This window comes from Callithrix jacchus, chromosome X (assembly GCF_049354715.1).
Source record: "Callithrix jacchus isolate 240 chromosome X, calJac240_pri, whole genome shotgun sequence".
In the NCBI taxonomy this organism is placed as follows: Eukaryota; Metazoa; Chordata; class Mammalia; order Primates; family Cebidae; genus Callithrix; species Callithrix jacchus.
The window spans coordinates 9411162-9437534 of record NC_133524.1 but is presented as its reverse complement, the minus strand read 5'-3'; the positions used below and the strand labels follow the sequence as shown (position 1 = coordinate 9437534).

General features: G+C 40.5%; 1 long non-coding RNA gene across 4 annotated transcripts in view; it reads left to right on the top strand.

Annotated features, from left to right (window-relative positions):
- LOC108589886 (uncharacterized) overlaps positions 1-26373 on the top strand; it is a 269914-nt gene that overhangs the window by 96872 nt on the left and 146669 nt on the right. For 3 of the 4 annotated variants that reach the window (XR_013531724.1, XR_013531723.1, XR_008478835.2), the window contains exons 1-2: positions 6076-6210; positions 25893-25964. This is a non-coding gene — a long non-coding RNA (uncharacterized LOC108589886). Of the gene's footprint in view, positions 1-6075; positions 6211-25892; positions 25965-26373 lie in introns of those variants that run through there. The other variant, XR_013531725.1, reaches the window with a different exon arrangement.

The window sequence follows — 26373 nt, the reverse complement described above, 5'->3', positions numbered from 1 at the left end:
TTAGACTATTTATCACAGTTGTGAAGCAGAACAGCCCATCCTTGGCAGCACTTCTTGATTTGGAAGTCCCTGAGGGTTCTGCTCTGATTCTTTATGCAATTCATAAGCTAAGAGAAGGTCAGCCTACGGAGTCCACCATTATCTCCACCAATCTGCACACAGCACTAGCAATTGACCAGTGCTGGGATCTACTCAGTGGTTTTTCTTCTAACTCATTTAAGAGGCAAAATAAATACAGCATAATTTTCCAGTTCAAAATGTGTTTGGAGAAAACCCCAAGCCCTTTTTCTGTGCATGCTCAATGCAGTGACTCACCTTGAGTAAAGAGGAAGGGAAGGACAGTTTTAGTAGGAGGAAGAGGTGAAGAGAGGGCACTGTGTAGGAACCGTGTAGGAACAGTTCCGTTCCAACAACACCTGTGTTTGATTGGCCAAAGAGTCTTCCTGTTGGGGTAAATGCTGCTTTGAAGAGGCTAGTACTGGGTTTCACTTCCCTTGAGATCATCTCAGGGTCTACCTGCAGATGATAGTATGAACAGTAGCAGCTAAAACACATCTGAAACTTCCATACATCACTAGAAGCTGAAGGTTGGAGCCTTTAAAAAATGGTAATAGCAGGCCATAGGGAGGAGAGGAGAGAGGAAGTGAATCCATGGTTATTTCTTTTTTGCGAGACGGAGTCGTGCTCTGTTGGCCAGGCTGGAGTGCAGTGGTGCAATCTTGGCTCACTGCAACCTCTGTCTCCCAGGTTCAAGTGATTCTACTGCCTCAGGCCCCCAAATAGCTGGGACTACAGGTATGTGCCACCATGCCCAGCTATTTTTTGTATTTTTAGTAGAAACTGGGTTTCACCATGTTGGCTGGGCTGGTCTCGAACTACTGACCTCAAATGATCTGCCTGCATTGGCCTCCCAAAGTGCTGGGATTAAAGGCATGAGCCACCATGCCCGGCCAGTTATTTCATAAGATGGCTGTGCATTTTACCTTTGCCAAGAGCTACCCATTCCATTCAGCCTCTTAGATCAGTGAATGTGTTTGCCAAGTAGGTGAGGATGTAGAAAAGGTTTTCTTTCTCCAATCCAATAGACATAAATCTCAGAGACCCTCCCAAATAGACAAATCATTTTGTATGTGATCCCAATGAAATATGCCTCAGAAAGCTGCCTTTGCTCTTCACTCAGCTCCAAATTCAGGGATACTCTCCCAGTTGTGATTAAGGCAAGGAAACAGTATTCAACAAGCATGCACTGAGCATCTTTGGTACTGAACAGGATGCTACAGTTGGGCTACACTTAAGGGCTTCGATTGACTCTACCCTCAAGGGTCTACACATCTATCAGGATCCATTGGGACAAAGATGAACAAAAGCTCTGGGAGCCCAGGGGTAGAAACACTGAACATTTCTAGGGGAGATGAGGAATGATTTTAACATCTCTCTGGTCACCTGCTAATATTTTAAAGTTGGGATTATAAATAGGTGTTGGCTTAACAGCACTAAAGAGCTGAAAGCAACGAACACATGAAACTTAAGTCCTCTGCTAAGAATCTGTGTCATCCTGCAGCTTTAGTTTTTGGGTTTGAAGAGACCTTTCCTGCGGCAACTTGCATTTATGGGAAAAAGATTGAAAGAAGGATCCGAAAAGCACCAGATCTGAAGGTTAAGAACCACTTCAAGTGATCTTTTTAACACTTTAGGCAAACTTCAGTTCGCAAGCGACAGCCCTGCTTACTGCCTGCTTCTGTATGGCCCACAGGCTAAGAATGGCTTTGACATTTAAAAATGGTTGGAAAAAATCAGAAGATAATATTTCCTGAAATGTGAAAATTATATAAAAGTCACATTTCAGTGTCCCAAAATGAAGATTTATTTGAACCCAGCCATAGCCGCATGTTTACATATGGCTTGTGTTTGGGCTACAGCAGCAGAGTTGGTAGCTGCCACAGAGACTGTGTGGCCTGCACAACCTAAAATATTTACTGTCTGGGCTTTATGGAAGGACCTGCCCTAGGTAAGTCCTATATGGAAAATAAGTGTAACAAAACCATATACAACTTGGAAAATAAGTAGAACACGACATTCTGCCAATCTGTAAAGTAAGTTGAACAAAAACATACACAATCGTGAGTGTGGATTGCAAAGGCTGGTTAGGAGCTGGTCATAAAAGGGTGGCAAGAGGCCGAGAAGTATGGATACATTTAAAATCCAATCAATTTCACCATTTACATCTCTTGATGGCAATTCAAGTGTAGGAAATAAATTAATTGAACAAAAGCAAAGTGTTTCTCATTCTGGCAAGAGCTGAGGGCAGGTGGGTCCATTGAAACAGTTACATCTAAGCCCAAGTCTTCTGGAAAGTTCTTATTGAGATGACTAAGGAATAATTCACATGTTTGAAAGAAACATTGAGATTCAGTTTCACCCTGAAAACAAATTAACTTGGGTGCTGAACCACTTGAAAGTTGTCGAGATCGATTTTTCCCCCTTTTCCTCTTACTCTCCTGCCTTTTTATCTTGATCAATCTGCCTGCATTCTGGTTGACTCATGTCATTGACAAATATTTATTGATCATAGTGTTTTGTAGGCACTGTTATAAGCATTTGCAATTTGCTAGTGAACAACCAGCTCAAAATTATAGTGTAATAGAAGTGTTGAAAAATCCACAAGATAAATATGTGAAAGATACAGCATGTTAGATAGTAAAGAGAGGCAAGAGGAAAACTCCAGATTGTTCAGGCTGGGAGATGTTGCACTTTCACAGTGACTGGTGGTGATAGAAGCTCTGGAGGATCAATACTGGCATCAGCAAACGTGGGTGAGTACCTGGTTGTCCCCAGGTAGGCCAGCATCAGCTCTAACCACAGGGGAAAATACGACCAGACGGAAATGTCAAGAAAGCACTGGGAAAGCTTTTAAATTTCCACCCTACTAATTTCAAATTCAAGATAATTCTTGAAGCCTAGTGGAAACATAATTTGTCAAGTGAACTGACATGATTGAATGAATCCAGACAGCAGTCAAACACCAATGGAATGAACACAGCCCGGCTGTGGGAGGTATTTCTGCATTCCCTACTGTTGTTTGATGGTGGGTCTTCCTGGGGGGCTTTTAGTATCCTAGCCTCGGATGGAGCTTTGCTGGAACCACACCTTACATTTACCTAGAACCCCACAAATGGGATTTTGATGGATTTAAATAACATACCCTTAGCAGATATGGTGAATAACACTCTGAAATCCAGCAAAACTGATCTTTCTCAGGTACTTGTCACCTTCTTTTGTATTGGTTAACACACTCAATCATCATCTTAAAGTAATAGATCAAATTAAGATTGAATTAGCTTGGTCTCTGCCCAGAAAGTAATTTTCTGAGTTCGTATGCTAAATTTCATTGTTTGGAATAATTTTGGCTATGTGGTATGTTTAGTATCAATACACACACATTAACATATCTCTTTTTTGGAAACAGGGTCTTGCTCTGTCACCCAGGCTGGAGTGCAGTGGCGTGATCTCGGCTCACTGTAACCTCTGTCTCCCAGGTTCAAGTGATTCTCATGCCTCAGCTTCCTGAGTAGCTGGGACTAGATGCACATGCCACCACGTCTGGCTAATTTTTTGTATTTTTCGTAGAGATGGGATTTCACCATGTTGGCCAGGCTGACATATCTATATAAATGAAATGATATATGAAAGATGCATGAACTATAAATATATGTAAGGTATTATATGTATATTTATATATGATAAACATACAGTGACATGTACATATTATCCAGTTACATCCAGATAACCAGATCACATATTTTCTATATATCTGTTTGCCTTAAAACATATATTATTTGTAATTATATATTACATGTATGTATATTTATATATACTATCATACAGATATAAATAGAAACATATTTTTATATCTTTTATACCTATAAAATAGGTATATTATATATTTATAAGTATTATGTATAAATATCCACATTTTAGTATATCACTATATATAATGTATAAGTATGTATCAAACCATATCTTTATTAAATATAGGTATGGTAGAGCAGATATATAATGAGGCTACATTTATATATTTATGCATAATATCTCCCTGGTTTGTTTGGATTTTTTTTTTAAAGCCGAGTAGGGAACTGGAGTTTAATTTGTTTCTGGAAAGGAGTTGATGTAATTTGAATAAAAAATAAACAGATTTTCCATTAGGTTTGAAATGTAATTTGTAATGTAAATGTTGGAGAAAATGGCTATTTTTCTTTTCTAGGAACCTAAACCATTTGTGGAAGGGCTCTGTTCTCTTTGGAAAAATAATAGAGACAGTGCAGTCATTCAAAGGGAAGATAAAGTTCAAAATCAGCTAGTTTCAAAGATACCAACATCCCTGGGGAGGTGGCGGAGGCGGCGGGGAGGGCCAGTGTGCTGTCTCCTCCGGGCTGCGCCTCGGTGCCTTTTACAAATCACAAAGGGCAGAATGCCCTCATAGACATTTTTGCTCTAGGGCCAGAACTGAAACAGAATGGAAGAGAAGAGGCATCATAATTGGACGAAGCCGCTTCTTTTTCCCTGAGTACTACGTGTGTATAATAATATATTCAAAATGTAAAATTTTCATTATAATTAGGACATAGAGATCATTGATTTTTTTTCCTCCTAACTTTACTACATTTCCTCAGTGTAAATGAAAATCACCTGAAAATTCATCAGCTCTTTTACACTTACTACCTCACGTTATTTCATTACTCCCCCAGTTTCTTGGTGATGACAGACCAGAAAAATCTGGGGGAGCCTGGCTTCCCCTCCTTGCCTGACTAGACATTGTGATCTTATGGTTTGGGGTGTGCCCTGGGCACCAAGATGTTTTAAAGCCCCCAGCATGATTCTGACATTCCAGCATTCTCACTTTGTAGGGGAATTATGTAATCCTTCAAGACAGCTGAGAGCCTCAGCAAACTGCATTTAGTCTTCGTGATTCTCATCACACTGATTAAAAGAAGCGAATCCCCTTTCTTGAATGACAAAGCAATCAGCACCTGTGTTAATTAACATGCATTGGGCATTTGTTTTTTACTGAGAGTCCAAGATTTGCTAAAACCATGGAGTGTGCATTTGTGACTACGGATGAGAGAAATAGATGATTTGCCAGAGCTAAGAGATGAGGTAGTTATTGCTGTTACTGTTTCCTTTCCTTGCAATTTCAGGTTTGGGTCCCCAGCACCTTTGATTAAAGGGAAGAAGAAGCCACGCGGCAAGGGTAGTCCTGGGATGCTGTTCGCATCGTCCAGGATATTGATGAAGTCTGCTAGAGTGGGGACCCATGGTGTGGGACAGATACAGAAATGGGCTCAGGCATCAGATAATTCAGCCAGATATGACTGACATCTTAGAAAAGACCTCACCTGTGTATATGCTGGCTTCTCCATCTCATCCATAAAGAGAAGTGGAGAGCCCCTACCCCAAGACTTAAATGAGCTCATAAACAAAAGCACTCCACAGGGTTTGGGGCATATAGCATCTGCTCAGCAAACGAAAAAATATTACTACTTTGGAGCAGCCCTTTATTTTTTAAGGTGGTGATAAAGTATCTTTTAGAATGCAAACATCTTTTTCTTTTTTCTTCTTTCCTTCCAAAGGAAGAAGGTGAAAGTGTGGAGATGAATGTCTTTAAAAGTGACATTCACACCTAAGTGTGAAGTCTAGGTGTTAACCTGAGTGAGAAATCTTCAAAGAACAGAATTAACTTCACAGGGAGCTCTGCTGCCTGCCCGGAGCACAGTGTTCCTTGCTCTGTGTTCCGCCTGGAGCACAGTGTTCCTTGCTCTGTGTTCCGCCTGGCGCTTCTCACATCATGAACTTGGTTCTGGTTATTTCTTTACTTCTCAAACTCCCATGGATCATTCTTTCTCTGCATTGCTTTTTCCATGGACTGGACATTGCTAGAGACTGAATGTGTGTCTCTTCAAAATTCATGTTTAAATCTAACCTCCAAGGTGATGGTGTCAGGAGGTGGGGCCTTTGGGGGCTGCTGAGGTCATGAGGGTGGAGCTTTTTGAACGGGTTTAGTACCCAGAGAGCTCTCTTGCCCTTCCACCGTGTGAGGACTCAGCAAGAATGCGCTATGGCCCCACCACGCATCTATGAACCAGGAAGTGAGTCCTCACCAGACACAGTGTCTCCTGGTGACTTGATCGTAGGGTTCCAGAGGCTTCCAGAACTGTGAGTGATAAATGTCTGTTGTTCATAGGCTGCCAGTCTATGGTGTTTTGTTAGAGCAGCCTGAATGGAATAAGAAATTATTTGCAACTCTTCATTTTGCTGTAGCTGATGTTACTTTTGTTATTTCTTTACCGTTTGTTTTTTTTTCTCCCTTAATTACTCTCTGATGGATGAAACATGGTCAGGATTGGACCCAGAGTAACAGAACCTGGACCTCAGCCTCGTCCTGCCTGAGTGTAAAGCACAGGCTCTTCTCATTAGTGACCTCTTGCTGCTTCCTGTTATTTACAACCGTAAGCCCCCACTGTCATGTGAAAGCAGTATCATTGTTTTTATGAAGGATTCTTTATGGGTCTTGTTCAGGGCAGCCAAAGGACACTTGCAAGGTTAAGTCAGCATTTGGGGGAACAACATTTTCTATCTCTGAATATCTGTTTGACATCTGGTTTTCTGGGATCTCAAAATTTGAAGCAACTGGGACAGTTTTAAGCAGAGGCACATCTATAGCTAGAGAACTGATCAGGAAATCATTTGGTTTAAGAATTGGGTCCCTAAGATCTCCTGAACCGTCTGTCACTCTTAGATGGTGGAGGACACCTAGAACAGAGAACAGGAAGGGATGAATGTACTGTATGGGTGTCTCAATCCTGAACGAGCCTTCCCTTTTAGTTTGGGCACATGTATGATTCCTTGCACTCTACGTATATATTTTCAGAGTATTTCTCAGCTCTTAAGATCATTTCCTAATATATGTAATATGCTTCACAGGATAGTCTAGTAAAATGATAGCGCTGTGTGTATTTGTTAATAGCAAATCCAGGAGTGACTCAGCTTTACTTCATTTCTGGAGTATGTCTACCGGAGTAAAAACTTCATGAACACTGATGACCTTTATCTTTGCATCAGCAAGTTCTAGATGAACAAAATCATTTATTATCTCTATCACCTAAAGATAGTGACTGCCAACATTTTAGTGAATCTCCTTTCAATCTTTGAATTTTTTTAACATCTGCATTCTAAGGTTGTGATTACACTGAATATATAATTCTATACTATGAATTTTAATGTTATAATGTTTTTCTTTATATTTTTACATATTCATTTCAAACAATATATTTAATGGCAGCATAACTTCCTATATACTTTCTTCTACCTTTCCCCTTAATATTTCCTCTGTTTTGTGTCTGCCTCAAGGATTCAGTAAATTATGACTTATAAAGGTAATGCATATTAAATAGGATTTTGGCTAATGTGGTCTATATTTTTGTGATCTAGATGGATTATATATGATACTGGAAATAAAATACAGTACCTTGGAGATATTGCAGATTCAGTTTCAGACCACTACAGTAAAGTGAATAGCACAACAAAGTGAGTCATATGAAGTTTCTGGTTTGCCACTGTATATAAAGTTCTGTTTACATTATACTATAGCCTAAAGTGTGCAATTGCATTATGTATAAAAATGCAATGTAATTAACTTAATTAAAAATAATTTATTGCTAAAAATGCTCATGATCATCTGAGCCGTCAGCAAGTCATTATTTTTTTTACTGGTGGAGGGTCTTGCTTTTACGTTGATGGGTGCTGACTGAGCAGGGTGGTGGTTGCAGGAGGCTAGGGTGGCTGTGGCAATTTCTTGAAATAAGACAATGATGCAGTTCACTGCTGCAGTTGACTCTCCTTTCATGAAAGATTTTTGTAACATGTGATGCTGTTTGACAGCGTTTTACCCCAGTAGAACTTTTTTTAAGATTGGAGTCAATCCTCTCAAATCTTGCCACTGCTTTGTCACCTAAGGTAATGTAATAGTCTGTATTCTTTGTTGTCATTTCCACAGTGCTCACAGCACCTTTATCCGGAGTAGAGTACATCTCAAGAAACTATCTTCTTTGCTCATGAGGTTGCAGCAATTCAGTCCCACCTTTAGGCCCCACTTCTAGTTCTCTTGCTGTTTTCACCACATCTACAGTTACTTCCTTCACTGAAGTCTTGAACCCCTCAAATTCATCCATGAAATTTGGAATCAACATCTTCCAAACTCATGTTAATGTTGGTATTTTGACTTCCTCCCATGAATCACAAACGTTCTTAATGATATTTAGAATGGCGAATCTTTTCCAGAAGGTTTTCAATTTACTTTGCCTAGATCCATCAGAGAAATCACTATCTATGGCAGCTATAGCCTTATGAAATGTATCTCTTAAATAATAAGACTTGAAATCAACATGTCTCCTTGATCCATGGGCTGCAGAATGGACGTTGTGGTAGCAGGCATGAGAATGATGTTAATCTCCTTGTACATCTCCATCATAACTCTTTCATGACCAGGTGCATTGTCAATTAGCAATAATATTTTGAAAAGAATCTTTTTTTTAAGCAGCAGATTTCAACAATTGATTTAACATATTCATTAAGCCATGCTGTAAACAGATGTGCTGTCATCCAGGTTTTGTTGTTTGATTTCTAGAGCACAGGCACAGTAGATTTAGTGTCATTCTCAAGATTCCTAGGATTTGGGAGATGGCAACTGAGTGTTGGCTTCAATTTAAAGTCACCAGCTGCATTAGGCCCTAACAGGAGAGTCAGTCTGTTCTTTGAAGCTTTGAGGCCCGACATTGACTTTTCTGTAGCGATGCAAGTCTAGATGATCTCTCCTCCCAATAGAAGGCTGTTTCATTTACAATGAAAATCTGTTGTTTAGTATAGCTACCATCATTAGTGATGTTACCCAAGGTCTTCCTGACAACTTATTGCAGCCTCTTCATCAGCACTTGCTGCAGCGCGTTGCACTTTTATGTTAGGACGATGGCTTCTTTCCTTAAATCTCACGAACCAACTCCTGCTAGCTTCCAACTTTTCTTCTGCAGCTTCCTCACCTGTCAGTCTTCATAGAAGTGAAAAATTAGGCCCTCACTCTGGATTAACTTTGGTTTAAGGGAATGTTGTGGGTGGTTTGACCTTCTATCCAGACCACTCAAACTTCCTCCATATCAGTACTACGGCTGTTTCACTTTCTTATCATTCCTATGTTCCCTGGAGTAGCACTTTTAATTTCCTTCAAAAACTTTTTCTTTTCATTCCCAACTTGGTGAGCTGGTCCAAGAGGCCCAGCTTTTGTTCTGTCTCAGCTTTCAACATGCCTTCCTCACTAAACTTGAGTTGAATCATTGCTAGCTTTTGATTTGAAGTAAGAGGCGTGTGATTCTTCCCTTAGCGTGTACACTTAGACGCCATCGTAGGATTAGCAACTGTCCAAATTTCAACATATTGTTGTGTCTCAGGAAATATGGAGGGCTGAAGAGGGTGGGCGAGATGGGGAACTTGCTTGATGCAAGGTTGCCAGAAACCTTCAATTTGTAAAAAATGCAATATCTGTGAAGTGCAATAGAAAGAGATATATGTGTGTATAACTAATTTGTCTATACAGTAACTCACAAATAGTTTTTTAGTGCTACAAGTGAGAACACTGGAAGTTTTGTGGTGTGTAGGGCCCTAACAACTCAACCAGTGGTGCTTAGACTTGAGGGTGTGCCAGCCTCACCTGGAGAACTTGCTAAATGCTGACACCTGGACCCCACCTTATTATTCTGGTCCTCTTGGTCTAGGATGGGACCTGAGAATATGCATTTCTAACAAGCTCCCAGTTTGTGCCGCTGCTACTGGCCCAAGGACCACACATTTAATTGTTCTGACACATATCATTGAGTCTTCCGGTTCATGATGATAATTTCTACATACTTATCTAATTTGCTGATGGTACCTAAAGGAAGGCAAGCAAGCTATTAAACCTAAAGCATGGGTCTTGGACCGTGTTGATTATAGTTGGTACCTGTTGTGAAAGGGATCATGTTAGTATGAAGTTTTTCTAACAGTAAAAATTGCATCTGAGGCCAAGCACAGTAGTTCCTGCCTGTAACCCCAGTGTTTTGGGAAGCCAAGGTAGGAGGATTGCTTGAGGCCAGGAGTTTAAGACAAGCCTGGGAAACATAGTGAGACCTCATCTTTGCAAAAAAAAAAAAAAAAAAAAATTAGCCAGGTATGGTGGCATATACCTGTGGTCTCAGCTACTTGGGAGGCTAAGGTGGGAGAATTGCTTGAGCCCAGAAATTGGAGGCTGCAGCTATCATTGCGCAACTGCACTCCAGCCTGTGTCACAGAGTGAGACCCTCTCTAACTAAAAGAAAAAAAAGATTACATTTTAACTTTAAGGTCTGCTTTATGTCGATTTCCTGCTTCACTATAAATAGAGGCAGAGGTCTTTTTCCTCAACCATTTGTAACCCAAATTCAATTCTTACTTTTTTCCATTCCCAGCTGGGATAATTGACTCTTTCTTTCTCTGGTTGCTTTCTGGTAGGTCACACTAAGCGCAAGACAGAAAGTCTGTCCCTGTTTAACAACATGTCCCCTCGCTTCACTGTGTGCAAAACTTCTCTACTTTGGGGGATTATGTAGGGGAAAATCTGAAGCCAGGTGTGAACCACACCAATTCCCTGTATAGCAGCTGTGGGCTAGAGAGAATGAAAAGCAGGATTTCAAAAGTGATTTATGCAAATGTAATGTGGATTTTGGGGGGATGGAGTCCGATTGTCCCCAAAAGCAGAATGCAAATGACTGGGTGGTCCGCAGTCATTTCTGTTCTGGGCACAATGGCCTTTCTAGTACGAACTGTGCTACTGGCAATCGGTGCTGCAGAGAAACAAGCGAGTCTGCCGGACACAAACGCCGTATTTCAGAAGCCTCTTCAGGGTGTTCTCTCCTGTGGTAAAATGCAGGCTGCCTACAGGGAGGAGTGATGTGTTCCAAGGCCCCCGAGGACATGAAAACTGTGGGCAGTTTCTCACTCTGCCGGTGGACTCTCTTTGATGTTTTCAGGCAGAAAGCTCCGTGGAGCTGAACATCATTATTTTTTATTTTGTCTCCATCACACAAGGGGTTCTTTCAGGAAAACGACTTCCAGTTTGATGGGCAGGATGGATCTTTGTGTTTCTCCGGAGTCTTCTGTGCACGAACGACAAAATAACACCTTATAAAACACACCTAGTGAAAATGGGCATTTTGTTTCATGAGGCAAACTTTGTGGACTACTCCGTTTGGCACAGGCCAACTGTGAAAACACAGCAAAAATTCAGCCCTATTCAATTAGTATTTCTGACTTGCTTGGAATCATACAACATCCTTGGAAAATGAGTGGCCAGTGTGACAGAGGAGAAAACTGCCTAGGGAAGATATTTATTTCATTTGAAGAAAGAGGGGAAGGAAGGTTGTGCCCCGGTTCTTTTGAGATGCTAGGATCATCTGTGCTTAAAAAAAAAAGGTTGTTTCCCTAGCAACAAGACATAAGAGGAAATGCTCATAAATTTTCTTCAGCTACTCATTTTTTAAAATGCAGTGAAGCAGATGGTTTGAATGTTGCAGGTATTCCACATTCTAATTTACTCAGTGTCGATAGAAGAAGCATAAATATTGAAGGGTGTGCGCTCCGCAGTTTGCAAAACTACAGCCTGAGAACGATTTCAAAGGTGAGAGCTATCCAATATCCAGCTTCTCTATCAATAACGCAAACACGATGTTGGCAAAGAAATAGCATCTGAAGACCCAAACCTTTGGCATGTAAGAAGGAGACAGGAAGGGGAAAAAAATCACCCTGGTTGGGTAACACAGGATAAAAGAAAGCAATGCTCTTGGAAGGATAGCTAGGGAGAAACAAGGGCCCACTGTCAACCCGTGGGTATCAGCAGGAAGTCTTCATCCTATGGCCATTCAGTTTAGCATTCCAGTATGTAGTCTACTTACAGGTGCTTATTGCTTGTCAAGCCTCTGACTATGCCTTCACCAGCATGATGGGTTTTCTTTGCCTAAGCCACCTCTGTCCATAGTGGAGATGAGTCTTTTGATTTTATTACTGAAGTCGCCTTACACATGTGCATAGAAGTGCTTAAGAAGGCAGGAGAACCTTGAGTTTCAGGTAGGAAAGGGCTCACATATGAGAATTCTGCTGATAAGGCCAGATGTGGGAATGTTCTTTATCCCTTGCATTGCAAATTATTTTTGAGACCCAGCTTGTGTTTGTATTGAAGGAACATTTTGGTTCCTTATATATATATATATATGTATGTATTTTCTGGTGCCTAGTACCTAGGTTTACATAGTACTCAAACAAATAGTGATGCTTAAATAAACCATTTTAAACTAAGCTAAACAATAAGTCAGGTTTTGGAATGTTATATATATGTAGGATATCCACCTGCATAATATATATCTCTTTCTACGACACACAAACTTTTCTTTTCTATCCATTGCATGTAATATACTCAAACCTATTCTTTAGTTTATTTCATGAAAATGACATAGGAGAATAACAGGTAATCCCACGTCCAGAATGAAACACATAAAATAGCTTGGCACGCAGAGTGGCTGGATTTCAGTGTTTACTGTTGTTGGTTGCTGGTCATATATGTTTGGTGACTATGAGGTAGCTTGTGCTTTTCAGACAGTTGCCAAGTGTGACTGATAAATTTGATTTATTTCCTCTTTTTTAAAAAGTAGCTTGAGTGTATATTGATATCTACATTGAAGTTGTGTAGTTAATTTTCTATTTTATTAGGGCTGTGAAGCTCACTATTTTTTGGTTTCCCGGGAATGTGTGCCTTCCAGCCCATCTCAGGCACATCGTCACTGAATGATGCATTTGGGTCCTCAAAAGGGAAGTGGTCGTTCAGCTCTGATCAATCATGCGTTTATTACACAAGGTGATTAAAATGATGGCGAACATAGAAAGATAATTCTCCAGATGGTGAGCACGTTCATGAAAACAGTTGGAAAGCCTCCAACTTCTATTTTATTTTATTTTATTTAAGGGATCAACTTATATTATTTCATGGATGAAGTGAAACTTTGGACTGAAGATAAACTAATTTAATTCAACTCTAAGCAGCTACAATTGATTGAAGGCATCTGGAATGCTCTAAAACATCTTTTAATAAATAGCTGATAGACGGTTGCTTTTTTGGCTATGAGCAGATTAATGCATCTAAAATGCAATATATATTTTGTTTTTTGGGGCACTCAGAAAATAGGCCTGATGTGAGGTCTATGTTTAGGCTGGCATTTAAATTTAAAGCTATTGTGTATACCTCTCTGGGATACTGTTGTTCTGGGATGAAAATTTAAAGGCAAAATAATTGCATGACAAGGATTCTGATTTACAGGGTAAAGATGTGCATTTATATGCAGCTGATGAAAATCATTTCCCAATAAACGTGTTTGTTTATGAACAGAGACATGTGTCCAGCTCTGGTTTCAGGAAACCCTTTCAGCGGTGAGTTTTGGCAAGCTTTTAAAACAAGCTGATCAAAAAATTCACCTAACAGATGCTTGCACTCAGGTTTTTCCATGGAGCCAGGTAATAATCAAAGGAATCGGGGTCTGTGTTATTTGAAAGAGCCTTTCAAAAGTTGCTGGGAAGGAATCAAAGTTGTGTGAGGAGGTTTTTCTGTCTCTTTCAATTTTGCTTTTACTACATCCTATTTTAAGATAGATTGCAAATAGTGATTTGCAACCTGGCCAATGTGGAGGATTAGATGTTTTCATATAGAATCTTGCTTTGACAGGGAGTTATGTCCCTCTCTTGGACTCATTTATGCCTGCACCATTTTTCTATTTATTTTTACAGTGATGTGTTAATATTTTTTGAAGTTCCATTTACTCCTTCCTGATTGTTCCCTTATCTGTCCTTTCCCATGCTTAAGCAGTGAGGTTCTCGTGAACTCGTGGCCTCAGTGCAAAAAGCAGAAAATAACGGGAGGATTTCCTGTTGGCTTTGGTTTCTAGGAGCCTCAGATGCTAGGAAGAATAGAGGACTCTTTCTAGAGGGAAAATTTGGGAATATTTGGGGGTTGAGGAGAGACAGTTCTCCTAAAATACTGGATAATACTGGCTAGGGCTCCAGGAGGGGAAGAAGAGGTGTGGATAGAAGTAGAGTGACCTTGGTGACTGTCCTTCTTGGTGACTCTCCACCTTGGTAACTTTGAGAAGGAGTCCTGATTTGTGCTGCCCAGCCTCTCCCTAACACACAGATGACTGAGTGGAGGCCCAGATTGAGGGAGCCTCAGAGGACTCTGCAGAGGTTTTGGTGACCTGCCAATATAAAGGAGAACGGCATCATCTGATAAGACAGCCACTTCAGGTGTAGCCATTTTGAAGTCTCCAACCAAGGAGATGCGGGTTTATTCTGGCCCCAGAGGAGTAGTGCTGCTTCTGGGTGCTCAGAGTGCCTGGGGGGATAGAGGGGGCTTACCATTCTCAGGCTGGTCCAGGTAAAAAACCCTCCTGTGTCTTAGAGTCTCATCATCCTTTTTTTTTTAGCAGGGCTCTAGCTTTGACTTAGAAGTCAGGCTGAATGTTCAGTCTTTTTTGCAGTTCTGCTACCTGTTAAATGAAAACCTGGATCTTCTTCTTAGCACCATCTACTTGCCCTATGATTGCTGAAGATGAGCCTCATAAATTGGTGGTTAACTACCCTGAGCCTATATATTTTTTTTTGCAAAACTTCCAATAGCATCAAGAGAATTCCTCCTGCACTTAGTTCTTACAAATATCATTGTGCCCCCTCAGAACATTATCTCCACCCATGTCTCCATTCTGTGAACCACAGGTGAAGCCTTTGTACTTATGGATCCACTACATACCAGGAGTGACTACTGGGGGACAGAGAGGCCAAGAGGATTCATAAGGCACATCATCTGAATTGGGAAGAAGAAAGTGAAAATATTTTAGAACAGGTCCAGAAAATGATGTTGGTCTTGGGTTCCTCTGGAAAAGTTTTCAGAAACATGTATTTCAGGGAAAAATTATTATTGTTCTTTTAAAAAATACCTTATTTTCCAAAGTGTCCTTTCCTTTTTTAAAGTGATTTTCTTTTTGCAGCCTATCTTTATCTCATACACACTGCTCGTATCTGGTGATGGATGAGGTGGAGCCAGATAGTAGAGATTTTCTGATGAGTTCTCTTTCTCCAGCCTACAGGTCTGTGGCTGGTGGTTTCTGTCTTGGGATCCATCCCTGTGGAGCTGAATTATAGTGCTTTCCTTAATGACCTCTCTTGTCGTTGCCAGGTGCTTCCTCTTAGTCCAGCAGACCTGGCTCAGGACTTGGGCTAGCTGAGCTCTTTAATAGCACATCCATGCTCAGATCCCCGGAGTCCCTGGCCCTGAATCCTGCAGTTAGGAGCTCCATGCTCTCCTCTCTCCAGAGCTTCAGCTATCCTGTTGAATTTTTTCCTTTATATGATTGTCCCTATTCTTTGAAAACTTGAGGCATTATTGATTTTCTACCTTTTTAACTAAGTTTTCACTGTAAAACGAAACAAAGGAACAGAAGACTATACAAAACTGGCCAACTGTGGTGGCTTGAGCCTATAATCTCAACACTTTAGGAGGCTGAGGATTACCTGAGGTCAGTAGTTTGAGACCAGCCTGGATAACACAGTGAGACCCTGCCTCTAAAAAATAAGAATAAAATAATCAGCTGGGGCATGGTGGCATGCACCTGTAGTCTCAGCTACTCGAGAGGCTGAGAGTATCACTTGAGCCCAGGAGGTAGAGGCTGCAGTGAGCTATGATCATGCCACTGCACTCCAGCCTGGGCAACGCAGGAAGACCCTGTCTCAAAAAAAAAAAAAAAAAAAAGGAAACTACACAAAAAGTGCATAGGTTAATTTATGACTATGTGGCAAGCACCCTTGTAAATATCACCCTGTCATAAGAAAGAACATTGGCTGACACTGTAGAAGCCCCTTCATGTGCCCCATCCTAGTCATATCCCTTCTATCTTGCTGTGTTCCCGCTATGTTTACTTTTACAGCAATTGTTTTCTTGCATTTCTGTGTAGCTCTGTCCGTTAAGATATGTATCCCTAGACACTACAGGTTCTGCCCACTTGTATAGTTGGATCTTTTAAAGGCTTTTAATATACAACATTCTCCTCTATTCCTTTATGCTGCTGTTAACTGTTCTTTACAATTTATCTGTCGAAAAAGCTAGGGCATCGGACTTGTTGAATTTCTCAAAGTGATTCGGACATTTGTGATTGCTTATTCATGGTGCAGCTGAATATTTTCCTGTGTTCTCTGTATTTCCTGCAGCTGGATGTAGAGGCTTGACCAGACTTACAGTCAGTTTGTTGGCAGCATGAGGCAGAGTTGAGTTCTTTTCTCAGGAGCCATAATGGTAACTGAGTTGCACTCATTTTGTGATGTTAGCAGCTATTAACGTGCAATGCCTAGATTTGTTAATTCATTGGAAGTTGCAAAATGGTGATATTCTGACTCTATCATGTTGTTTGCATTTATCAGCTGTAATGATGTTATTAGGCAGCAATTTTCATCCGCTCTATGGTTGCTCAGTGATGCAGTTCCTATGAGAAAGGAAGGATAGAGGCTTAATTCTATAGTTTTATTTACCAGTCTTTAAGATAAGAGATTGATTTCTTATTATCCTCAGTAAAGGACCAATTAATTTTTAAAAATTTAATCACACACTCCTGGTTTTAAACAGATAGGTTTCAATCCATTGCAGTTCTTATCATTATTGAACTGCAGTCTGTCCTATTATGGTCAGTGAAAGTCTCTTCCTATTGGCTTTTGAGTCCCTTTGATACAGAGTTGTCATTGATGGCTTTCTTGATATCTACTATGATAAGATCTTTGAGGTTATCTTGTATATATTCTAGCTCCAGGCTAAAAACTGGCCATTTCTCAAAAATCCGTTAGAGTATTTCACTGGGAAATGATATTTCAAGTGCATAATCTTGGTGCTAGGGTTGTTCATTGCCGTTGGGTAGTCCTTGTTTCCAGAAAATTACGGGGGAAAGAGCTGGAAATTTTTTTAAGGCAAAGTAGTTTATGAGTTCACAGTAATACTTACCTCTATGAAATTTTAATCTCCCTTTCCCACACCAATGATCCACATTCTCCGGAACATTGGAAAGGCTAGAATTAAAATATTGCGTAATTACCCATTTGCTTTGTCTTGCATCGACACACAACTGTCTCAAATGCTACCATTATCACCACCAAAATGGTTACCGAAAACAGTTCAGAAAATTTCACTCTGTTGGCCTCAGTCTTTCCCCATTTTTCATGGTTGTGCTGCTTTTCACATGGTCTGAGTGTAGTCACTGTATGTATGCTCTCTTCCTTTTAACTCCAGGTTAGTTTTTGTGTACAAGTCATGTATTTAATTCTCACCATCAGCTTTAGGTCTGTGTCTCTCTAGTCAGTCACTCTGGTTTTCTGTAACTCATTGTCTGGCAGATTCCTTTGGAAGGGCTCTTGGGAACAACATTCCCTGGCTTCTTACATCCTTAAGTTTGTGTTCTTTGTGCTTGAAGGTCAATTTCACTCAATATAATGAACTTGGTCATGGTTTCCTTCCTTGGGTATCTTAAATCAGCAATCCCCAACCTTTTTGGCACTAGGGACTGGTTTCATAGAAGACAATTTTTCTATGAATGGAGGGATGGTTTCTGAATGAAACTGTTCCACTTCAGATAATCAGGCATTAGAATCTCATAAGAAATGTGCAACCTAGATCCCTTGCACTCACAGTTCACCGGAGCGTTTGTGCTCTGGTGAGAATCTAATGCTGCTGCTGATCAGACAGGAGGCAGAGCTCAGGCGGTAATGCTCACTTGCTTGTCACTCACCTTCTGCTGTGCAACCTGTTCCTAGTATGCCAGGGACCAGTACTGGTCCACGGCCAGGGGGTTGGGGACCTTCTCTTAAATATATTGCTCCATTTTCTACTGGAAAGAAAAAGCCTTGTTGTTCAAGTCTGATAATGATGTAAATTTATTTACGTTATGTGTCACTTCTATTTTTGCCTATAAATTCACGGATTCTTTTTCTTTAAAGTTCAGACATTTTAGTAGATAACATCTTCCTGTCAGTTTTGTGAGTCAGGGATGTTAGTTGCTCTTTTCCTATGTCATTTCAAATCAGTATTTTGTAAAATTTTCTTGAATTATAGTTTTTGTTACTTCTTGCCCTGTTTGGGATTTCTTTCAGGGATTTCTATTGTGAACATGTTCAATGTTCTTTGCTCATTTAAATACTTGTCAGTTTCTTTCAAATATTTTTTTTTTAATTTTAAATTTTCTTCCTTTTTGTAGCTTTTATACTTCTTGTCATTTTTAATATGCTCTGTCCCATATTTTTTCTAGTTTATTCTTTATTTCTAAGATTATTTTTCTTATTTCTCATTGTCTTGAGTTCTGCATTGTGATCTTTGAGTATTTCAATTTCTGATTTATGTTGTATTTTCATGTTGTGTGCCATTTCTATGAGTATTTTTTTAGCTCTCTTAGAAACAGAAAATTACAGTTTTCAAGTGATTTATAAAAATGTATTTTCTGGCATGCTTTTCTTGTCTGTGGAGATGTTACTCTGTTCCTTCTTCTTCATTTCTTATAATAAATTTGAGTCGGATTCAAGCATGATCCTTTTCCAATTGTTCATATTTACATGAAGTTAATTTTCCTAAACCATTAGAAGTAATTGTGTTGAGTAACACTTTAATCTTACTGACCTCACTGTTGTGTTGTTGTTATGTAGATTTCACAAGATTATGGTCTGCTGGAGATTCTCTTCCCTTTGTTTCTCTTGTCCCTGCCCTTCTCAGGTTGGATTCTGCTTGCAGCGTGAGGGCCCTGCCTCGAAGGGAACCCGGTGTCAGCTCCAAGGGTGTGTGGGAGGCCAGAGAGCCCCCCTGCCCTTCAGACTGGCAAGAATGTTAGTTGAGTTCAATAAGACTCCTCTTGGTTTCCACTGCTGTCCTCACATGGGCCCACTATGCTTTGCAGCACAAGCCCATTGGCTGTTTCCAGGTTCTTCTGTTTCCGGGTCTGCCAGAATCCCTGATGCTTCCACTGCTTCCTTCCATACAGGCACTGATACTGCAAGCCTTGCAGGTTGCTCTGTACCTGATTTTGCTGTGAATCTGCTGCATGTGTGGTGTTACCACCTGCTTGTTCTGTCTGTGTTTTTGAGGAGATGTGGGGACCTTTGGAAACTGTGACACTGCTGTGGTGGCTGCCTCACCAGATCTTACTGGAACATTACTGAACGGTGATCATGAATGAATTTAATGAACACAGTCACAGAGACTTGAGAAAATGGGCCAAACTGCATCCCCAGACAGGCATTGCAATCCATTTTATCACCTAGTAAAATTAAACCCTGAACGTGGATGATTTTATAGCCTAGGGAGCAATAACTAGAGGAGGGCGGTGACCTTGATGTTTGTGTAAATAAGAGCAGCAGCTGGAGGAAGGCAGGGATCTCAGTGTTTGTGTAACTGAGAGCAGCAGCTGGAGGAGGGCTGTGATCTCAGTGTTTGTGTGTGTGTAAAAAGGATGCACCGTGAAGCCATGTCAGGTCCCAAGGCATCCGTAAACACCACACTTATAGAAAGAAGCAATCATGAAGCACCCTCTCTGCTCGGCACTGTCCTGAGAGTCAGGAATAAAAGGATGAAAACAAGTTGTATGCCTTCTGTGCACTCTCAGTCTCAATAGGGAAATTAATTTGGAGACAGAAGGATTCATGAATGTTAAGCAATGGAGGAAACAAGATATTCCTTTTCTTCCAGATTAAAACTCGAAAAATAAATCCACACACCTATATCCTGGGGCCCTCAGCTAGGAATTCCATTAAATCCTTGCTGCGGCTATATTTCCAGTGTTTCTCTTTGTGTCATGAAAGATTCTTATTGAAGGGGTTAGTGGCCCAGAAATAGACTCCCCCACCACCTTCATTTCTAGCTCCAAAAAACATGAAAGGAACCAAAGACTAGTCTATAAAAGTGCTACTGACAAATGTTTCTTCTTCTCATCATTGGCTTAGGCCTTCTTGTTTCAGAAAATTAGATGTATGTGTGTGTGTGTGTGTGTGTGTGTGTGTGTATGCATGCATGTGTGTGTTTTGGCGGGGATGGGTTTGGTGACACAGCCTAATAATTATCTTTAAGATAATCTTGGAGAATAAGGAGGCATGTCTGGATCCCACCTCATGGGGGGATTGATCTCAGGCAACTCTTTGGGTGTGCTTTTATGCAGAGAGATGGGATGAACTAAAGAGTTGATTTGATATCTTGGTGTGGTCATTCAAAATCCATCCTCTTAGCCACACAAGACTACAGTACGGAGAACAAATATATCCCCACGGACTTTCTTGACAGTGAAAAATGTTCATTTGGGAAAATTTTCAAATTTTCAGCTATTTTAATGTTAAGAGTTAGTGCCAAACTTTGGCATTTGCCCATCTTTTCTCATATTTGTCAATGTAGATATAAACAGGAAGATAGAACCTGGAGGCATACAAGGGACAAGAGAAGAAACCAGAAATAAGATGATTGATGATATTCAGGGGGAAAAACCTACTTGGCAGACTCATTTATACGGCTGGGGTACGTGATATGTAGCAGGCTTGCTCAAGAGGCAGCTTTGTTTAGGGAATGAGATTCTATCTGTGTTATCTAATTAGGCAGGTCATACACCATCTGTTTTTGTGAAGCTGGTTGCATTAAAAATCAGCCATTTTTTTTTTAATACTCGTTAACCTGTTTCAGGGGAACAAACATCAGGATCAAACATTTAGGGGCAGCTTAGCTTTTCAGAAAAAGTTAATGCTTTAGGCATCTTGGGTGTACTGAATAGAAATCGCTTGGGTGTAGCAGTATACAATCAACCAATAAAATAAGAAACACTTATATATAGCCTTATTTGCTTATTTATAGATTTGTAAATTTCCTCCACAATCTTTTCAAATCGGACAAAAGATAGATGTAGGTGACATTTAGGTGTGGAAGAAATGGAAGGCATGATGTAATTTGATAAGATTCAAGATATTAACAAGTAAAAACACCTTATAAAGTGGTTTTGGCTTTTTGTATTTACAGCATGAGTGTGTGTGCACATGTGTGTGTGCATCTGTTGCCTTAGGCTTGTGGTTTCTGCAGGAATCAAGGCATAGGAAATAACTGGAAAAACATTTATAGACGTCGGAATCTGGACCTAGGTTTTAATAATGATGTTTTCTCTTCAGCTGGAAAGCACTGCTCAACTATCTGGAGCTATTTTTAAGAGCATATAGTTGTATAGTCCCTAAGGCAGTGGGAAGCAGCTATTTTACATACAGGAAAAATCCAGATAAGGAGATAGTTATGTTAGAAATATGTGTATCTTGTGTTTTCTCTATGAAAGAACAGCTTCAGTGAGTTTTTTAACAAGCAATTTTCAAATCAACTTTTTATTGGATGCCTATATTATGTGCCAGAGACCATCCTGTGTTCTTGAGAGTTACTGATTTGTTCCCTTATGACCACTCTGAAATCGGCCACTCTGCAGAAAGAGAAGGTCAGTGTCAAGGATGCTGCTGCAGAGGTAGGTGTGTTAATGATGTTTCTGAAGCAGAAAAGACAGAGTCGGTACTGTAGGTGACGCTTTGCACAATTACTTTGGGATCAACACACCACTGCTCTCGAAATTTTCCTTTGTACAAGGCCCAATAAATTTCCTCCATAACTACATATTATTGCTCAATTATGTTCAACTAATTATGTGGAATCCATTCCACCTCCACACTCGGATATTATAGGAATATCTCTGCAATTACACAGCACAGGTGTTCTGGCAAACATGAGTTAAAGGGAGAAATATTTTATAATAGCAGCAGAAAGAGGTAGAGGCAATTTCTGACCAATTATACTGAAATCAGTTGTCAAATTCTAAGAATTTAAGCTACGTGAGGCTAATATTTATTCTTCTTTCCGGCACTTGGGGAGGTTGCAGCAAAGTCCTGTCTTAAAATGCAACTGGGGTAAATATATTGAGTTTAAAATGGTTGCACTGTCATCTAACTGAATATATTATTGGACTCTTAGGCAATCAATTAAAATTGAGTTTCAAGTATGTGAGGTGGCCAGGGACAGTGCCTCATGCCTGTAATCCCAGCACTTTGGGAGGCCGAGGCAAGCTGGATCACTTGAGACCAAAAATTTGAGACTAGCCTGGCCAACATAGTGAAACCCCGTCTCTACTAAAAATGCAAAAATTAGCCTGGCTTGGTGGCATGCACCTGTGGTCCCAGCCACATGGGAGGCCGAGGCAGGAGAATCTCTTGAACCCAGGAGATGGAGGTTGCAGTGAGCCATGATCGTGTCACTGCACTCCAGACTGGGTGACAGAGCGAGACTCAGTATGAAAAAAAAACTGTGAGACAAGAAAATCTTTTTAGGGAGTTAGGACAAGGAGTTGGCCTGGAAGCTTTCTGCCAGGAGAGTTTGATTTCTGTGTTATTGCTAAGATGTCTCATTTTTGTTTCTGTGAAGAAGCTTTCCCTAAAGCTCCCTTGTACGAGGCTCAGGGCTGATTTTAAACGTGGGAACTGACTTACGAGAGATTCTGGTTTGTTGAAACGGAGCTCCACAAGGGCCAAGAGGGCCCCTCCTCCTGCCCTCAGAGATCCTGCCTGCCTTCATCACGCTTCGCCTTTGATCTTCCCAGGAAGCTTTGAAGCTACAGTCATCTTTGATTTCAATGTACTAGTCTGGAGATATTGTCTGGTTCCTTGGAAAAGGCAAAAAAGCTTCTGTTCTTCTGTGCCTGCTTTTTGTTTCTTTAAGAAAGTTTACATGCATTTGTCTCAATGCTCCTCTCTCACACACAGTGTGGCACATCTCACTGGGCAGGCAGTGGTAGCCCCATGAGAGAAAGGGCAACAGACACGTAAAGAAATAATCTCGCTGATTCTCTCCTTTCTCCATTCCTACTTTCCTCCCTTCTCACTGTTCCTTTTCTCTTCCATCTTTCCTGTCCTCTTCCTTCTTCTTCTTCTTCTTCATTAAACCAACCAACCAACCAACAAACAAAAAACCCCTAGTCAACTTAAACACAGGCGTCAATTCCCACAGTATGTTAGTAGAGTGAAACATTCTATGGTGGTAGGTGACAACCCTGACATGGGCCACATGAAAATTGCTTTTGGAAAACAGCTTCTGACATGGACACTCGGGGTAACAGACAATCAAGGAAGGCTCTGAGTAGGCTAACGGTGCTGTTGAGGCTTTACTCTTCTAACTCATGTGGACTGATGGAACACTGACTTCGTTTTTAGAGCAGTAGGAGTTGGAATGCAGGTTGACATCAAATAGCCATGGCTAGCATTCTGGGACAGATCATAGTACCCCAACAACATTGTTTTTTAAACCCTAACTGTTCACATGAGTTAGGAGAGTCAAGACTCGATAGTGTTGTTAGCCTACACGGAGGCTTCCTGTGCTTCCAACACCTGCTTATCAGGCCAAGAGGGAGCATATCTGACAATGGTGTCTGAGGAAGGGCAGGGGCATGGAGGAGAAGGAACAGGCAGAAGTAAAGCCCAGCCCCACAAGTCCCAGTGAGTGCTAGCCATGCCCTGTCTCAGCTAATGTGTTAGTTTCTTGGCTTTTCTCGAAGGATTGTAATATGTTCTCTCTCAGGAAGAAAATGATAATATTCTGACTATCCTAGAACAGAGTGATCAGCAAAATGACTCTGTATAGGTCCAGATAGTATTTAGGCTTAAAATATTTTATATTGAATTATTATTATTATTATTTTTTGAGACGGAGTTTTGCTCTTGTTACCCAGGCTGGAGTGCAATGGCGCAATCTCAGCTCACCGCAACCTCTGCCTCCTGGGTTCAAGAGATTCTCCTGCCTCAGCCTCCCATGTGGCTGGGATTACAGGCACGCGCCACCATGCCCAGCTAATTTTTTGTATTTTGAGTAGAGACGGGGTTTCACCATGTTGACCAGGATGGTCTCGATCACTTGACCTCGTGATCTACCCAGCTTGGCCTCCCAAAGTGCTGGGATTACGGGCTTGAGCCACCGCGCCCGGCTTATATTGAATTATTATGGATAAATATGAATTGCATATATTCATGAGGCACATGTGATATTTTGGTACAAGCATAAGCTGTGTCATAATCATATCAGAGTTATTGGGATATCCATCACCTCAAGCATTTGTCTTTGCTGAAACTATTTAATGATGCATTTGTGGCACTGGAGCAGCCATAAGCAGTATGTAGCCAATAGGTATGAATGAGTGCCAATAAAACTTCATCTATAAAAACAGGCATGGGATCATATTTGGCCTGTGGGCCCTACTTGGTTGATCTGAATGAAAAGAAACCAGGAAAAGAGTTTTTTGTTCATGCTTGAAGGTCATGAGATTATTCACAGCTGCAATTATAATAAAATTATTATTATTATTATTTTTTTAAGACAGGGTTTCACCATGTTGGTCAGGCTGGTCTTGAACTCTCGACCTCAGGTGATCCACCCGCCTTGGCCTCCAAAGTGCTTGGATTACAGGCATGACCCACCATGCCCGGCCAATAAAATTATCAAAATAATGTTATTACTATGTTACTGTTGTAATAAAGTTACTATTGTGTTATCTCTTATAATGCCAAACATGCGCTGGGTATTGTGCTAAGCATTTGACCTTTATTATTTACAGAGATGCATGACCATGATCATAATCTAGTTCCAGAATATCTTCCTCACCCCAAAAAGAAACCCCATGCTGATTAGCCATGACCTCTCATTCCTCCCTTTTCCCAACCCTGGCAACCACTAACTTATTTTCTGTCTCTGAATTTACTTATTCTGCCCCTCTCCTCGAAATGGAATCATATAATATGTGGTCTTCTGTGTCTGGCTTCTTTCACTGAGCATCGTGTTTTCGAGGTTCTCCCAGGCTGTGGCATGGATCAGAATGTCACTTCTTTTTATCAATAAATAATATTCGACTGTATGCTAGACCACATTTTGTTTATTCATTCATCAGTTCATGGACATTTGGGCTGTTTCCACTTCTTGGCTATTATGAATAATGCTGCTATGAACATTTGTGTACAGGTTTTGTGTGGACATATGCTTTCATTTCTCCTGGGTATACATCTAGGAGTGGGATACTTGGGTTCCATGGTAACTGTATGTTTAACTTTTTGAGGAGCTGCCAGACTTTTCCAAAGCAGCTGCGCCATTTTATATTCCTACCAGCAGCAATCTATTAGGGTCCCAATTTCTCCACATCCTCACCAACATTTATTACTGTCTTTTTTATTATAGCTTTCCTAATGAGTGTGCAAAGATGTTTTCTTAATAACTGGTTAAAAAGAAGACATCAGTCAAAGCTCTTGGTTTGTAATTTACCATAGAAAATTACTGCATGCCTTGCCTAACCCAGTGACGTGCCCATTGGCTTGGAAGTATGTGAGAGATGATTCACATATGTTTATTTTGATGTTTCCAAATGAAGAACTTTGTTCTTTTGTAGAAAAAAAAATGGCACTTTGGTTGGGACCTGTATCACACCCCAACCTTTCATCATCTCCAGCTCTTCTATGAATAATACATGTAAATGCAAGCTTTGTCTAAATGATTTAAATTATGTTCCTCAGAAAGTTTTCGGGAGCATATTTTTGGGAGTTTAAGTCTTTTTTTTTTTTCATTTGCATCATTTTACATGTTTACAGTGAGAATAGAATAAATTGCAGTGCCACTGATTATTAATGCTTAAGAACTAATTTAATAAGGCAACATTAGTGACCATTTCTTTTTTTTGCAGGAACTGAATATGACATAGTGAAAAGGAATGAGAAGAAAACCAGTAGTCAGGAGAGTGGAGTTCTAACTGCAGGTCTGCCTCTAATGTTTTATAATTCTGAGTAGGTTGGCGGTTTTACCACATTAGCTTCCCCATCTCTAAATGGGGTGCCAGCTTCCTCTGTTTCTTATTTTACAGAGCTGTTGGATGGGAAGCAAGGCAATGTATACAGATGCACCTTGGAAAAGATGTGGTGCTGTGAAATTGTGCTGCAAAATCCAATTGAGGTTGAATTATTAGGAGAGTAAATAGCAACCATGTGCTAGCGGCTGGGAGGAATAACCAAGCCACAGATACATCATGGCATATCGATGTTGGGATAAAACTTGGAGCCCATCCAGTGAAATTCCCTTATGTTTATGATGAGAAAGTGTGATATGCCCAATGTCCTTTGAGTGGCCAGGGGCAGGACTGGAATTTGACATGAGCTTGTGTGAAGCTT